The sequence below is a fragment of the Vanellus vanellus genome (assembly GCF_965231255.1).
Source record: "Vanellus vanellus genome assembly, chromosome: 23".
Classification (NCBI taxonomy): Eukaryota; Metazoa; Chordata; class Aves; order Charadriiformes; family Charadriidae; genus Vanellus; species Vanellus vanellus.
Genome location: NC_138928.1, coordinates 3,682,111 through 3,695,649, shown reverse-complemented (window position 1 = coordinate 3,695,649; position 13,539 = coordinate 3,682,111). Strand labels below are relative to the sequence as shown.

Genomic DNA, 13,539 nt, shown 5'->3' with positions numbered 1-13,539 from the left:
CAGACTCTGCCTCGCTCGGTATGAATAAAAACCTGGTTTAAAAGGAGAAGCACGAATAACCCGAATAGAGCCGAGCCGACCCTGACCTGCCCGCCAGGTCCGGAGACTCCCGAGCATCCTTCGGGGCAGGCGGAGCGCAGCCCCGGGGATCCGTCCCGTTAAGAGGAGTCAGACTGGTCCCCACAGCCCCCAGTGCCGCTGCCGGGGCGAGCGGAGGAGCCGGGGAAACTCAAACCCAAATTTCAGCACAGATCTTCTGCCCGTCGCTACGGCACAAGAAGGATGAGACCAACCTCCTGTCGCTCCCTGGGAGCGGAGCTCAGCCAGAAATCCCTCACCGGGGGGGGGGTCTCCAACGCGCTCGCACCCCCCGCCCCAGCCAGGACGGATTTTAGGACATTTTCCTTTACCTGTTTTTCTCAGGACCGCATTGACTGAGCATCTCCCCCACCCAAAACACACAACAAACCCCAGATTTGGCAAGATTTTCCCCGAGAGTGCATAGACGCCTGCGCAGGCGGCACTTTGGGGGGGTGGGGGGGCGGCACTCGCTCACCCCCCAGCAGCGATGCCCCACGCTCTGCAGCCCCCGTGTCCCCGCCAGAGGGGCCAGAAAGCGAGAAAAACCACATCCAGGTCCCCCTGCACCCGGAGCACGTCGAGGACCTGTTCTCCCCCCCAACTCTCCTGAGCCACCCCCGGGGCTCCACCGGCCGGGCACGACGCGCTAAACCATCGCCCGCCTCCCCCGCTGCCGTACCGCAGCATCCGACGGAGCTTTGCGGGCACTGGAGAAGCGAATGCCCCATCCTGACCCCTTCCCAGGAGGGGACCGAGCCCAGGACAGAGGGGACCCTGCACCCAAAATATCAGCGCACACACACACACACACCCCCCCGCAGGTGGTTTCGGAGCCCTTCCCAGGGCATTTCGCTCAGCGAGTGCTTTCGGTGGTTTCGCCCCCATCTATTGGGGTCTTCCACAGAAACCAGTACAGCTCCGACCCCAGCCAGCTTTGCACCAGTACAGGATCCAGCCCCACGCATCCCAACCTGCCCGTTCCTCTCCTTTACCTGCTTCTTGGCTCAAACCCAGACACCCCCCTCCCCCCCCCTCAAGCAGCACCCTACAAACCCACCCCTCCCAGTGCCAGGTTTGGGGGGGGTCGGAGTGAGAGGACCGGGACCCACGGAGGGGGGCAGGAGTGGGGCAGGAGCACCGCGGGTGCCGAGAGGCTGAGAACAAATTGGGAGCGATGGGATGCACAGCAGCACCCTCCTCCTCCTCCTCCTCCTCCCCCCCCCAGCCCCACATTTACCCGCAGGGCAGGGGACAAACGCCCCTTTTGTTTGCCAAATGAGAAATCACGTCGATTTTGAGGTTTTAATTTATGAACGGCGAACATGTGTGCCAGGCGGAGCGGTCGCAGCCCGCTGCCGGCAGAGGAGAAGCTCAGCACAGAGCGCGGCAACACGCGCAGGAGATGGGGAGTGGGGGGGGGGGGGGGGGGAGACCCAAAACACGCCACGTCCCGCCGGGACCCCGCTGCGGAGATGCAGAATAAAAGCGGGAGAGCGCTCCGGTTGGGAAGCGACTTTACTGCGGGGGGAAAGCAGGTCGGGAAATAAAAGTGTAAATACTTTGGAAACAACCCCAGAGAAGGGCAGAGCTGGAGATGGCACTTTCTAAAAGTACGGCTTCACCCCCACCCGAATCCATCTCAGCAAAATAAGGTGGTTTGTTTTGGTGGGGTTGTTTTTTTTTTTTTTTTTTGGCAGCTACGCACAGCACAGCACATTTTCAAAATTCACATTTCCTGCCACAAAAGTTACGGGATGCTTTCCCCCCAAACCCACCTTTATTTTCTCTCCTCCTTCCGTTTGTTTTTTTTTTTTTTTTTTTTTTTTTTTAATAAGGCCAACGATGCCGTATTTGTATTCCGGATCCGAGACACTCCGCGCTCTGGGGAATTTCCCTCCCACCGTCAGGTCTGGCCGCATCCGAGAGGGATCGGCTGGGGGACTTTGGACTCTGGCAGAAGGACTCAGCCCGTTGGGTGACGGCCACCCGCCGGGAAACCCTCTGGGTGGCACAAAGCATCTCACCACCTCCTCCCGCCCCTCCCAGCTGGGAGCCGGCACAGGGATGCAGGGCCAGAGGATGCCCGGCAGCACTAGCCCCTTGCCGGGTGCGTGGAGCTCCTTTGGGAGAAGGGGGGAGATATCCAAGCGCAAAAAAAAAAAAAAAAAAAAAAAAAAATTGCGAGTTGTTAAAGGGTGTTTCGGTTTTGTTCGAGGCAGTGGGGTCCTGCGCTGCTCCCACACCGCGCTCGGGGGCGGTGAGTTTCGGGGTGCGCTTCTCCAGCCAGAGCAGCCCAAAAGCCGGCGCAGCCCTTACAAAAGGGCTCCCGGTGCCGCGCAGGTGGCTGCCAGGACACAGCCTGGCAAGCGGCACCCAGAGGGGACACGACACCCTACGGGACCCCTCCAGGCCATGGGAGAGGGCTTTTCCCTCCCCAACCCGAGGTCTCTGCCCACCACCCCTACCCAAACCCGGCTCCAGTGGAACCCAAAACTCCCGATGCTCAACAAGAAGCTTTCTCTGTGGCAGGGATTTCTTGCCATAGATTGTCCCCCCCCGCCCCGGGGGTGGCTCCTCCAACACCCTCCTGAACACCCCGAGCCCCAAACAGCCCCATGGCCTTTTGCCAGCGCTGCAGTGGGGCACCTCCCCTCGAGATGTCCCCTGCCGTCCCAGCCAGGCGCTTCCACCTCCCGGGAGCCGGGGGTGATGCCATCGGACAAGCCGGGAGCTGAGGTTACCCCAAAGCCTCATGTCCTGGGTGGGGGGGGAGGTTGGGGACAGTCCTGAAGCCGGGAGCATCCTCCCAGCACCACCCAGGACCGTGTGGCCAAAGCGGCATCGCCCGTGCCAGAAACCCCCATCCCGCGGGTGGCCAACCCAACCGCCGCGCCGCCAGCCCGGCACGTGATGCGCGGCGCCCAACCGAGCCACTGGCCCAGCGCAAGCTCCAGCTCACGAGGGAGCCATCCACCCCCCCCACAACCCCCCCGCCCCGCCAGGGGCCAAGCAGCACCAGTAGAAAGTCACTGGGCAAACACATTCCCACCGCCGGGCAACTCGGAGGCAGAGAACCAAAGCCAAGGGGGCCACCGGGAGGAGGAGATGCTCCTGGGCAGATGCGGTCCCAGCACATCCCTCACTCATGAGCACAAGTCCTGTAGCCTTGTATTTCACGTTAAGCCTTCCTCCGCTGTCCCTCTTTTCGAAGGCCGAAGACATCTTTTCCCAAACCCATGACAGCTTCTCCTAGGTGGTCCCCATCCAGACCTCGCGACAGGCGGACAACTAAAGGACAGTCTCCGGCTCGCGGCTTCACGCTAAGCAGGCAAAAAGAAAACCCCTCGCCTAAATTCTTGCGGAATAAACCGAGACACGGAGGAAGCAAGCAAGCGGCCGGAGGGTTGGGGGTCGGGGCTTCGAGGGCTTCTGGCCCCCGACTCGCCTCACCCTGCCCCAGCGCGCGGGAGGCGCTCGCCGCCCCGGGCGGCACCGTTGGCCTTTTATGCCTCTATTAGCCTCGGCGCAGCCAAATCCCACCAGATGACCCCAGCTCCGCCAGCGACCGGGCAAAAGTCTGTTGAAAGAAGTTGTTTCAACGCCGCCCGCTCCGGGCGAGCGGCTCATCCCCGGGTTTGTTTCAACGGGAGCATCGGCGCCCGAGCAAAAACACCACCAACACCCCCCCCCCCCCTCCCGGGGACGGCACCTTCCCCGAGCCGTGGGCGCTGCCGCACAGCCCCACAACGCACGCGGAGCACGTACCCATCGCACGGGGGTCCTCCTCCCCGGGGGGGCCGTAGCTCCCCAGCCCGGTTTCCCGGACGGTGCGTGGAGATGGGTTTGCCAACGAGTCAGGACAAACAGCCTCCAAATCACCTCCAAACTGGGGCCCCCCATGGGATTTTTTTTTTCCCCCCCCTTCCTCTAGTACCTTAAAAAAATTACTATTTCCACCACCACCCCCCGCACATTTCCATGGTTTTAAAGGCAATCTTCCAGAAAGAAGTTTTATTATGGCACCTTTCACTTCCAACAAACACACCCCGGAGCCCCCGGCAGAGCCGAGCCGTCGGGACCAGAAGAAATTTCCCCCCCCCAGTCGCCCCCTCCGCTCCCCTATTTCGCTAAAAAACACGCAGTGCTTTCGCTGCTGACCTGCGCCCGGCGACAGCGGCGCAGGAGGAGCGTTTCCACCACAACACGCCGCCAAAGACTTCTTTTGCCAACTGGCCAGGGCACGAGGGCCGGGTGGCAAACGCCGCCCGGGGCCAGCAAACACCGACACCGACTGGCTTTACCCGAGCTAACCGCTCCGCAGAGGGGATTGCAAACACAGGCTTTTTTTTTTTTTTTTCCCCTTAAAAAAAATAATATATATATATAAAAATGAAGAAGAGTGGCTCCCACCGCCCTGTGGCAAGCGCTCCGCGCCGGCTGCGCTCCTTTCCCCGGGGATGCCGGTACCGCTACGGCCGGCCCCGTGCCCACGGCTGCGCCGCAGCATCCTAATCCCTTAATGACTTCCCTCCAGCTCCGTCCCCCGATCTAATCTCTCTCCTCCAGCGGGATCTTTATAAAAATAAAACGTGGCCGACGGACCGATCGCCTTCTCCTCCGCAGCATCGCGTTGTCAACCTCCGACGGGAGCAGCTCTCCTCCTCCGCCGCTCCACTCTTCCCTCTCCCTGATGCTATTCCACTCGCAAACACGTTTTTGTCACGGGCAGTCTGATTACCGGCAACACGTTTTTTATCATAGACACTTGCCTATGCCATTGCCAAAAGGGGTTTAAATTAGGAAAAGTTTCCAAAAAAAACCCCTCAAGCAGCATTTTCGCTGTATTTCACACAACCACCACTTGCAGCGGGGGGAGGGGAGGGGGGGGGGGAAATATTAGGAAGTTTTTCAAGCCGTGCCCAACGCCGTCTGGATCCACAAGTTATATCTGACTTTAAAAGGGGCAGCAGAGGGGGAGGGGGAAGGTTTTACAATGGGCGCGAGCCCTTCCCCACCGGCGGGCACCAACGGCCCAAGTCCCCGCAGCCGCCCGGAGGGGCGAGCGGGACCAGCCCCACGCAAGCCAGATGGCCACTCGCCGCCAAACTGACCATCGCGACCCCCGGGGTTTATTTTCAAGCCAGCAGCTACCCCCACCCTTCTCTCGGGTCCCCAGAAGCGGCACACGGAGGATTTTTTACATCCTCCGAGACAAACCATAAGTTTCCAAGTGCGTTTCCCGTTTTATTTCCCCTCTTTTTCCCACTCCCGCTAACGCAGAGCTCGTCCCTCCGAGGGGAAGATGCCCACGGCGCATCCCTCCCGGGGCAGGACTGAGCCCCCCAGATGGGTTTGCGAGGTGTGTGTGTCCCCCCCCAACCACACGTCACCCCCACGGCCGCGCCGGAGGAGCTGGAAATCAAAGAGGACGGGACAGGAAATTTCAAGTTTCCACTTCTAGCCCTGGCAGGTGACAGGGTCATTTCGGGACCCCCGGAGGATAACCCCCCCCCCCCCCCCCCGCAAGGAGGAGGCGGGACCCCCCCCCCCCACACACACACACCCTGGGGGGATGCCGGGGTGTGAGCAGTGGGGAGCATCCCTACGAGACCCCCCACCCCCCCAAACCCACCTGCCAGCCACAACCCGGGGGTCTCCCGTGCTTCAAAACCACCGCGGGAAAAGGGGATGTAGGGGACACCCCCCACCCCCCCACCCCCTTCCACAAAGAAGAGAATTTCCCCCAAATACTTCAGGCTACCGAACCCCACTCCGCGGTGGGAAACGCGACGCAGAGAGCCATAAACGTGTATTACTTTTAAACAGCAAAAGAAAAGCCGGGCAGCTCGGGGCTCTCCCGCCTTTCTCCGGTTGAAGAATGAGCCGGTCCCGGCTGGGGGCACGGCTCGCCCCCCCACCTTGCTCCTACAAAGGCGAACCCAGCACCGCACCTCGCCCCCCCCCCTTCCACCCTCCCCGCCGGACCAACAAGAAAAGAAGAAAGTGGTGGTGGTGGGGTGTTAAAATAAATAAAAGGAGGAAAAAAAAAAAAAAAAAGCAAAAAAACAACCAACCCTGAAAGCCCCCGCCTTGCCAGCCCCCGCTTCCCCCCCAGCCCCCCAGCGAGACGCAAACAGCAGCAGCCTCAAAGCAAAGCATCCCCCTCTCCAGCGGCAGAAAAGAAAAGCTGCCGGGCTCTCCGGGCAGCAACTTCACAACTGAGTGCACTCGCATTCCTGCCGGGTTATTAGGAGAGAAAGGGCGAGGGCCCGCAGTAGATATTTTAGTGTCACTTGATTTTATACGTTGCACAGATTTATTTTTTTTCGCCCCCCCCCAACGCGCCCTGCTCTTCCCTTTCCAATGAGGATGTAAAACCCCCCGTCCTTCCCAGAGGGCAGGGAGGTGACAGGGGCTGGACACAGCATTTACAGATATTTTTTATATATATATTTTTTTTTTATTATTATTCCGAGTATCAGTCCTCTCCCCACCTCCTCCCAGCAGCAACTTTAATCCTTTTTATTTCATTTCGCCCTGTTTGCTCAGCCTTCTCCCCCCTCCCAGTGTTCTCCAGCACATCCTCCTGCCCCAAAGCAGCGAGCGGGGGGCACCCACGGGTCGGGGACCCCACGGGGCGACACATCCCCGGGGTGCACAGGTTAAAGATGGGGGGGAGGGACTATCCATACCGATCCCATTCCCCCACACTTCTCCCCACACACACACACACAGTCCAACTTCACGCTGTGCGACGGGGCCGGTTTGGGATTATCACGGGAACGATGCTCGACCCGGGCTCGGGGGGAGGCAGCCCCATCCCCGCACCAACCCCCCCCCCCCCCCCCAGCAAAAGGAGCGTGGGATGAGGAGGGGGGAAACCCCACAACAAAACCCCCTGCAACAACTAATAAATGAAAATTAAAAAGAAAAACACACACAAAAAAAAAAAAAAAACAGGTAGCATCTCAAAACAGGAGCTCCGGAGCATTATTTGGACGCCGAGAGAGCGGGAGGGCTCCGAAGGCTCTTCCCCGCCTCACCCCCACCACAAAGGGCAGAAGAAAGGCAGGAGCCACCCAGGGCTTCCCAGCCCGGACAAAAGCTCCCCGGCTCGGCACTGGAAATTTTATCCCTTCTCCCCCCATACATTTCCCCCCCCCCCTCCACCCCTTCCCAGTTTGATTTAAGCGATTTGGAATGGAGGAGGGAGAGAACCAACAAAAAAAAAGAAAAAGCAGGGGAATAGGGTAAGTTTTATAAACGTGATTATTTTCTCCATCCACCCACCCCTGGGGGCTTGTTGGATTTTTCCGATGGACTTTAAGGTGGGGTGAGAATTAAAAAAAAAAAAAAAAATAAAAAAAAAATTTAAAAAAATAAGAAATTAAGAGTTAGATTTCACAAGAGCCCGAGACTTCGCTGTATTTAATTGAGAAGCCGGGGAGGCACCAAACACACGGGGACCAGGGTGGCACCGCCTGCGCGAGACACATGTTGGGTTGATTTAGCATCAAATGCCTGTTCCGCCGCGGACCACGTTTCTCGCGTAAATTTCTAACACACAAGAAGAAATTTGTAAAAGTAAATCCCACTTCTGGTTCGGGTTAAAAAACAACCCAACCTTTTAATACAGAAACTAGTAACATTTTTATTGTATGCCCCACAGCTTTACAACGCTTGCGGAAAAGTGAGGTCTTAATCCGATGCTAAGTTGGTTCCGAGTGTGGTAAAAGGCAAATCTCTGCGTATCGCGGTCTCCCAGCGAGACTGATGGGGAGGGAAGAGCTGCCTGAAGCCGACGAGCGATGCCGGGGAGGAATTCGGACACAAATTCCTCCAGGACTATATTAAGAATAGCAAAAAAAAAAAAACCCAACCAAAAATCCCAGCACAAGTTTTCAAAGCGGGCGCTTCCCGACCACTACTCCGAGCAAAGTGGAGTTCGCAGCTGCGTGTGAATTATTCCCGCTTTCCCTTACGCAAATTTTTATTTGTATTAAAAAGCACACAGGAGGGGAGAGAGGGAGAGAGGGACAGAGACAGCCCTTCGCTTATTTCTTTTTTTTAAAGGGAAAAGAAAAAAAAAAAAAAAAGAAAAAAGAATCACTCCCAAATGGAAAAAGAAAAACCAATTACACTCCACTTGTTCTCTCCTATACACACCTCCGAAACGCGCCTGCCAACTCAAAAACAGATTCCCTACCACCAAAAGAAATATTCGGAGCAATCTGCTGCTAACGCAGCACTTTCTGAAGTGCCTTTCTTTTTTAGCGGGAGAGAGGGGGAGAGGGGCGAAGGGACAGAGGCGCGTTTGTTTATCACGCAGCCGAGGGAGCCGGGGCAGCGAAGAATAGAAATATCTGAACTTCGCCAGCGCCGGGGCCGGGAGAGCATCTCGCAAGGAAGGCGGACGCCGGGATGGGAACGGGATGAAAGAGGCCGATGCGGGGCTCCCAGCGCCCCGCCGCCGGTTTCGCCGAACCCTATTTCCCCGGGAGCGTCTCGGCTCTCAGAAGACGACAGCTCCGTCATAAAAACTCTTTCCAAAACACGTTATTATTGCCGATATTACGAGTAGCCGCTGCCGGCAGGGTCCCAGCCAGCCCGCCGAGACCTCCCGCAGGCACCGAGCATCGTGGCCAGGTTCCACGGACCCCCCCAAACCCTCGGAAAAAAGCAGCCCCGACCTCACTCCCCTTTCAAACAAAGCCACACCGAAACCCCTCCAACTTTGCCAAGCGGCTGAAAGGCAGGAACGGGCAAAAATGCGGGACAGGGCTTCGTCGCGCAGCCGCCTGCCGTAACCTTTTTTTCCCCCCCTCCACCACCACCACCACCACCACTCCCCCCCCCCGGCCGGTATCCAAACCTGCGGGAATTTCTTGGGAATATCCTCCTGCTCCATCCGAAGCCCCGCATTTGGTCCTCCTCTCCCCTCACCTTGAAGTTGGGGTTTATTACTTTTAGCCACGGCGGAGGGTTTGGCTGCCGGAGGGACGGCCGGGCTCGGCTGCAGGTTGACGGCGGCAGATTCTCCCAAATAATTTCAAAACTTGGGGCTGACTTAATTATTTATCTCCGAGGAGGCCAATGGTACCCGCCGGGCCGCTCCTCGGCACCCAGCGGCGGGGCTGGGTGGGAATGCAACGGGGGAGGATGGGGGGGGGGGGGAATTAAAAAAAAAAAAACAAAACACCCCAAAACCCACCCGACCCCCCTCAAGCTGCCGGAATGAACGCAGAACTGCCGGGGAGAACGGAAAGATGGGGGGGGGGGGGGGAAATGGGAAACACCAACAAAGGGAGGCGAGGGGGCGGCTGGGGGAAGGGGGGGGGGACGACACGGGGGGGACAGGGGCTGCCGTGCTCCCCCCGCCCGGAGCGCAGCCCCCCGCCCGGGGCAGCGGCAGGTCCGGAGCCCGCACCGGCAGCGCGGCTCTCCCGGCGGCGGAGCAAGTTTCCCGGCGCCCGACGACACCCCCTCTTCCCCCCCCACAACCAGGGGGACTGCCCCCCCCCCCGTCCCCCCCCCTCTTCCCCTCCCCTCCACCGTCCGGGGAAACGCCTCGACGGGGGGGAGGGGGGGGGGGGCGGGCGGCGGAGACCCCCGTGCCCTCCCGCTGCCGGGGCTGCCCCGGGCGCACCCATACGGGACCCCCCCCCCGCCCCGGGTGAGTACCAACCCCCCTCCCCGGTGATACCCCCCCCCCCCCCCCCCCCGCTCCCTTTGTCCGACCGCCGCAACAAACTTCCGAGCGCGGGGGGACGGACCCGCCGCGCTCGCGGGGAAACGGGGCGGGGGGGGGGGGGGGGGGGGAGGGGAGGGGGGGAACAACACACAACACGGACACACCAACCGGTGCCCCCCACACCTGCCGGTGGGGATGGGGACGTCTGGGGCGAGGGGGGGGGAACATCCCGAAATCGCTTCCCCGTCCGTCCGTCCGTCCGCCCGCCCGCCCGCCCGCCGGCAGCGGGGCCGGGACAGCCCGGTAGCGGGGCCACGCACCGCCCGCCCCACCGCCCGCCCCTCCCGCCCCGCTCCCGGCTCCGCTCTCACCCACCTGGTCGCTCCGAGCGCCGGGGTTCCGCCACGGGCATGCGGCCGCGCCGCCGCTCACCGTCACACACACGCACACACAACCCCCCTTCCCCTTCTTCCCCCCCCCCCCCCCAAAAAAAAACCAAAACAAAACAAAACAAAAAAAAACCCAACAAAACAAAAAAAACCACCCCTTCCCCAAACTTCGACGGGGCGGCCGCGGCGGGGCTGCGAGCTCAGGAGCGGCTCGGCATGGCGGGGAGGGGGGGTGGGGGGGGTGGCTACCGGGTACCGGCGGCACCACCGCCACCACCACCGCCGCCGCCGCCGCCGCCCCTGGCGCCCTGCTGCGGCTGCTGGGCGGCGCCGGGCCGTGCGGAGCGCGGGCAGCCCCGGGGCCGGGCCGGGGCCGTGCGCGCCGCGCTCAGGTCCGGCTCGGAGCGGCGGCGGCGGCGGCGGCGGCAGCGCGGGCGCGGCGGCGCGGGGCGGGCGCCGGCCGCCCTACCATAGTTCCTCTAAAGCAGGTGCAGCCGCTTTCCCCGCCCGCACCCCCCCTTCCTCCTCCTCCCCCCCCCCCCCCTTTTTTTTTTTTTTTTTTTTTGGAGGGGGGGTGTGTGGAAGCGTCGCCGCCCCCTGCGCTCACCCCCCCATGCGACGTGCCCCGATGTCTTGCTCTCCCCCCCCTCTGCGTTTATGCTCGTTAACACCCGCACTAATTGGTTTTTGCTGCGTTTGGGCACGATGGCCTGGGGCTGGGTGGGGGTTCGCAGGGGGAAACTGAGGCACGGGGGAGCGGGTGGCTGCAGGGTGCTGAGGGGACACACACACAGACATGCACACACACCCCCCCACACACCCCCCCACACACACACCCACCCTACCTCCACCCACAATGCACACGGGGCAGAGCCGGGACAGAGTCACTGACCCCATTTTACAGATGGGAACAGCAAGGCACTCAGCTGGTGACCCCAGCAGCCCCCCCAGCCCTTCTCTGTTACACCCCGACATCCCATCCCGCTGGCAGGGAGAGGGTCCCCAGAGCCCACCTCAGGGTGCTGGACCCAAACCAGCACCCGAATGCTGGGCCCAAACATCTGGATGGAGGCCCCAAACCTCCCTGTGGGTGCTGGACCCAAACCAGCACCTGGATGCAGGACCCCAAAGCATCACGCAGATGCAGAACCCCAAAGCATCACCCAGGCGCTGGGGCCACCTCTGATCCTGCCAGGGAGATGCCACCGGAGGAGGGCTCGGCGCTCTGGCCTTGCCGCGAAGGCTGGCTCGGAGCAGCAGTTTGGGAGGTGACATTCCCAGCTGTGTGGGTTTGGGATGGATGGTCCAAATCTCACGTGGAAGGAGTGAAATAAAGTTTTTCGCAAAGTGTCGGAGCCAGATCTGTTTCAATAGCACCAAAGTGAGACCGCTCTACATTCTCCTTTTTTTACTTCAGAAGTAGCTTTTTGGAAATTTCCATTTTATGGACAGGTAAAATGGATTTAAAGGGTGAAAATGGAATGAAAAGTATTCAAACTCACCTGGATTTTATTTTTTTTTTTTTTACAATTTAATTTTTACAGGAAAACTGTTTTTAAAAAAACAACCTATCCTTGAATGAGAGTCTGTACCTGGGAATTTCTCTGCGATGGAAAAGCTGGTTCCCCCCCAGCGACAGGCTCAGGTGGCCCCAGCAAAGATCCCAGTGAACCCATCAGTTTCCCCCGCCCCCCCCAAAATCTTCCCTGGAGGTGACAAACAGGGCGCGGGCGAGGGCAGGGCTGCGAGCGCTGGACTGTCTCGGAGGCTGCGCCTTGCCTAAAACCCCGCTCTCAACCCAACCCTTTGGGAGGCCTGGGATTTTCCGGAGGGCTCGGCTTGTGTTCAGGCAGCTCTGGAGCTCCCATCGGACGAGCGGTTGCTGCACACTCACTTCTGCAGAATCGGGTGCCGGTGGCAGGAGCCCGACTTTCTTGGAAGAGGCTCCCCAGGATCCGTTTCTCGGAAGCGTGGTGCACCGGCGCTGCGGGCAGGGGAGGGCTCCGCTTCTTGTCAGCACCCTTTCCTTTGGGGAGGGACAGCTTTCCCCTCTCCCTTGCAATGAAAAACCAGATGAAAAAAAAAAACAACCAACCCAACCCCGTAGCCAGCCCTCGCCGTGCTCCCTGCCTTCGGCGGCGCTTTCTCCATCGCAGGCAGGGGATTTCCTGCACGGGTGGGACCCGGCGCAGGCAGCCCCCGGGCTGGGCAGGACCCCTCTGCGGGCAGCACGATGCTCCGCTCCCCGCAAACACCAGCCTGGCACCGCAGCGTGGCACAAGCACTCACCTCCCCGCTGGCCGCCAGCAGCCGCGGAAGGCCACCGGGCGACCCTTTGGACCCGCAGCCGGGGCTGGCTGGGCACCACCCGTGGGAGCTCCCTCGGGGACCGGCCGAGCATCATCCGTGGGAGCTCCCTCGGGGACCGGCCGAGCATCATCCGTGGGAGCTCCCTCCGGGACCGGCCGAGCCGGCAGGCCTGCCACCGCCCAGGACCCCGCAGCCACCATCGCGAAGGCATTTTTTTTTTCTTTATTTATCCATTTATTTGCACAAAAAGGAAATTTTAAAGGTGTTAGAAAGCCCGAAAGTGTTGAGAGCCCTTTCTGTGCTCAGGATTCAGAGGTACGAAACACCCCAACCCATTTCAGGGCCGGGTACCACGTGGGAAATGGAGAAGCTCCGATTCTCCCCAGCTCGGCCCAGATCTCTCCTGGCACTTCGCAAACCCAGGAGGGCTTCGTAGCGCTGAGACCGGTGCTGATGTTTGATACCCCTTTCATTCCATCATTCCCGGAGGAATAACACCATCATTCCCGGAGGAAGCCCTGACCCGCAGCAGCCAAACGGAGGCACCGCAAGTCGCTGCCTGCCCCTGCCTCGGCTGAGATGATCCTCTTTGGGCATTTTTGTGGGTTCAAGGAGTTTTATTTCCCTCCCAGGTACATAAAAGCTGTTTTCCCAGTCGCCTCCCCAAATTTGTACCCCAATACCCAGTGTTCTGACTTTATGAGTTATTCACCCAAATATCAGCCTCCGGAAACCAGAATATATATATATTTTTCTAATCCCAAACTGGCACTTTTCTGAGTGAAAAATAGCTTTGAGTGACGAGCCTCGTCCAACCTGCGCTTGCCCTCTTTTCTCAACATAAGAATAGCCCCTTTGAAGACATCAAATAGCACCCGAGCGGGAAGGATTTGCACAAAAAGACGTGGGCAGCCTTCCACCAAGGGGAGGTTGTGAATTGAGCGTGGCCCGAAGATCCCTCTTTGTTCATCTGTGTCAGCCTTGGGGGGGAAAAAAAAATTTGGAATGAGCCAAAATCTGGATGAGGAGTCGTGGCTTGACCGGGCTTGGGTCGGGGTTTCGTAGGGC

General features: G+C 59.8%; 2 protein-coding genes across 2 annotated transcripts in view; one reads left to right on the top strand and one right to left on the bottom strand.

The window, feature by feature from the left end:
• Positions 1-10,238, bottom strand: part of FOXP4 (forkhead box P4) — a 64,589-nt gene extending 54,351 nt beyond the window's left edge. Inside the window, exon 1 of the mRNA XM_082494553.1 lies at positions 10,148-10,238. The gene's annotated coding sequence lies outside the window, so the exon portion shown is untranslated. The remainder of the gene's footprint in view (positions 1-10,147) is intronic.
• The window catches only part of OARD1 (O-acyl-ADP-ribose deacylase 1), a 357,380-nt gene that overhangs the window by 160,972 nt on the left and 182,869 nt on the right, over positions 1-13,539 (top strand). The window lies entirely within an intron of this gene.